The following is a 3,652-nucleotide window of genomic DNA, read 5'->3' on the forward strand; positions in this document are numbered from 1 at the left end:
ACCCCATCAGGGACTCCAATGACCTCAAGTAACCTCAGATGACTGCAAGTGATTCCAAATGAACTCAAGTAACCCCAAATGACCTCAAGTAACCCCAAATGACCTTGAGTGACCCCCAAATGACCTCAAGTGACCCTATCAAGGAGTGCAAATGACCTCAAGTAACCTCAGATGACTGCAAGTGATTCCAAATGAACTCAAGTAACTCTAAATGACCTCGAGTGACCCCCAAATGACCTCAAGTGACCCTAAATGACCTCAAGCAATTCCAAATTACCTCAAGTAACCCCAGATGGGTTCAAGTGATCCCAAATGACCTTAAGTAACCCCAGATGACCTTGAGTGACCCCCAAATGACCTCAAGTGACCCCCAAATGACCTCAAGTAACCCCTACTAGACACACCAATGACCTCAAGTAATTCCAGTGACCTCAAGCAACCCCTGAGGGTCTGCACCCTCAGCTCTCAGGGGGGAAGAGCCTGCAGCACCCCACAGCAGCACATCAGAACCAGGCTGGCAGGGGCAGGGATGTGAAGCAGACTCTCCACAGCTTCCGTCCCAGCCTGGTCCCTCCATTCATCTTCTTCTCTTGGAGCTGGCTCCCAGCAGCAGGATCTGAGCAAGCCAGAGAACTCCCCTGGCTCATGGCAGCCCTTCAGTTTTGCTGCACACAGTCACTACAGAGCCTTAGACTGGGTTAAAAAACCCCAAAGCGATGGCTTTGGGATCAGACAAATGTGGAGAAAAATATCCTCTGATAGCAGGCAGGTTACAACCAACCCTCCCCACCCAGTTCAGGCAAAAAGAAACTTTCCTTGGAGAAAAATGAAAGAGATAAAAAACCTCTTTATTTATCAAACACACAGGAAAAGGATAATAATGCTGAATAATAAAACCTCGGAGCTGTGGAGAGAAACGTAGGACGATTTCAGAGTCCTTCTGTAGGTGTGGTCCTTCTCCTCCTCCTCCTCAGAGCTGTGGAGAGAAACCTGGGAGGAGTTCAGAGTCCTGCTGTAGGTGTGGTCTCTCGCCTCCGCCTCGGAGCTGGGTCAATGTAGGCCCACCTCCGGGGCCTTGGTGGAGAGTTCTCCTGATGTGTTCTGATGTTGAAACAGTCCAGAAGAGAAGAAGGGAAAAACCGAAATCCCAGGAAAATAAAGTTCAACTCTCTCTCCCTCCAGAGAAGAGGAGCTGAAAGCTGGCTGGAAAGCAAGCAGGGTGCTTCCCCTGCTCCTCTCACCTCAGCAGGATGCCGAGGAGCACGTATGTGTGTCCTTGAACAACTGCTTTGGAAAGCTCACTCAGTATTTTTCCTCTTCCCCCTCTCAGTAGCAGGCTCAGTTTAAAGGCACAGAAAAGCACAAAATTAATTTCTGGGCATAGAGCAGTGATAGGGGATACACATCATAAAATCACCCCAAGACACTTTCATTACACAGAGAAAAAGTATAAAACAACTCCGTGGACACAAGCCTGCTCACTGTTCAAGCCTCATTCTTCCTGGCCTCTCCCAACCCTGTACAATGCGTCTGAAGGGAATGGCCAAAGGCAGCTATGAAGATAAAACACACAGCAATAATTCGCATACACACACACACATCCACCAGTCGTGCTTGAATAAAATGCACCTGCTCATCTTTCCCACTTATCAGAATATTTGAACAATTGTTCCCCCTTTGGCATAGAATTCCAATCAGAGAGAGAAGTCCCCATGTCTGCTAGGAAACACACTTCTTGCTTCAGCAAGAGCTCCAGTGTGGTGAGCCCCCAGTACAATAGCAGATCCTGACACCCTTAACAATCAGTTTCTACTGGTTTTTTTTACAAATGGCACACTGATTCCTTCCCAGTCGCTGTCCTGGCAGTCACCCCCTTCCCTTTGGTCCTGGGGCTCCCTGCACTTTTTCCCATCAGGGGCTGTAAAAACGGTGCCATTATCCTTGCCTGTACCTCTACCTTTTCTTTATCCCTTCTTTCATATCTTTTCTATACCTGAGATGCCTTTCTAACCAATTCCTGGGAGGGCCCACTCGGCCACCTCTCCAGCACCTGCTCCTGCTGCCTGTGGGCTCTTACTCTCCCACAGCTGCCAAATTCTCTGCAAAATCACTCACCTCCCCAGTGACTCAAAGTCCCTTCTTGTATCAGGCCAGGCTTTGGTGGCACATTGTCTCTTACACCATACACCAAAGCCGCTTGCCTTACCTTACACTTGTAAGAGACTGAAATGTTATAGCTTATGACTTAAACATCTTCATGAAGAACTTCTGCCTATTATAGCAAAACTCTATGACAAAGGCTGCAGAGAAGACCACCACACCCTGAACAGGGCCCTGACTGAGGCCCCACACTGCTCACTGATGACTTTTAGAACACTTTCTTCTTCCTAGCCCCTGCTTCTTTCCCACTAACAACGCAGAGAGAGAAAACATGCAGTTTTTAATCTGTTTGTCACTTCTGATTTCTTCTGTTCATTCAGAGAAAGAAGGGTCTTTCTTCCACTGTACTGTGGAGTCCCCCCTCCATGGGAGACAGTTCTCTGTGAACTTCTCCAACTTGGTTCTCTTCTCACAAGCAGCAGCCCCGCCCAACCTGCTGAAATGGGAGTCCTTCTCACGGGCAAAACAGGCTAAACACCTCCTCCTCTTCTCCGGCTAGGAAAAACTGCTGCCCGTGAGTCACTCATTTACATGAGTGAAGGTTTTCATAGCTCCCCTTCGCGTCCACTTGCTCTGTCACGCAAGTGAACCCCTGCGTCTCTCGTGGACTCAAGGAGCTGCGGGGGGTCAGCTTACTTACCCATAGTCTTTTACTACAGCTCGCCGAAGAAAATTTCGGCTCCGGCGCTTGCAGCACTTCCTCTCCCTCTTTCTTTGCTGACTTCAGTGCCACCATGTCGGTTCTCCTCACGTGTCTCCACCTTTCCTTTTCTCTGACTTGGAAGAAAAAATTCCTGCTCGTAAGTAGCATTGTCACCAAGTTCCACCAGTTCAAAGACTTCTGCAGGAGTTTGCAGCGCTGAGAATTTGCTCTTGTCTGGATTCCGTGTCAGGGAATTGCTCGCCATGCTTGCGCCACCAGCCCCGCCGCCACCATGCAGGCGGTGCCAGCTGCCGCAGCCCTGGCACCATTCAGCACCTCTCTTTATGCAGAGTGCTGCAAAGAATAAGCCCCTGCCTCTGCCCTTCTGCTCGCAGTACAGCTGGCTAAAAGCCACTAAGCCATGCTAAGACGGTGGCGGCTACATGGCCGCGCTGCCCACAGGGCCTCTTGCGGCGCCGGGATAGCCCCAGCCGCAGCACCTCCCCGCGCCTCGGAAGAACTGAGCGCAGTTTTTTTCCCTGCCTTAAATAAGTCATCACAGAGGCACTACCAACTTCTCTAATTGGGCCAGCAGCACGTCTATCTTCAGAGCTGTCAGAGATTGGCCCTGCTGGACATAGCCGAGGCTTCGAGCAGCTTCTCTCAGAAGCCGCCCCGTGGCTTCCCCCGCCCCCACTAATAAAACCAGGCTGCGCTGAACCAACACACCCCGGCAGGTGTGCGAGGTGATGTTCAGCGCCGAGGTTTGGCTGCAGACCGTGCTGGGGCCAGGCTTTTGGCAGGCAGGAGGATTTTGGGGCTCCCAGCAACTACGTTGCAGCTCGGGGG

Source organism: Corvus brachyrhynchos, unplaced genomic scaffold (genome assembly GCF_000691975.1).
Source record: "Corvus brachyrhynchos isolate BGI_N302 unplaced genomic scaffold, ASM69197v1 scaffold27, whole genome shotgun sequence".
NCBI classification, from domain to species: Eukaryota; Metazoa; Chordata; class Aves; order Passeriformes; family Corvidae; genus Corvus; species Corvus brachyrhynchos.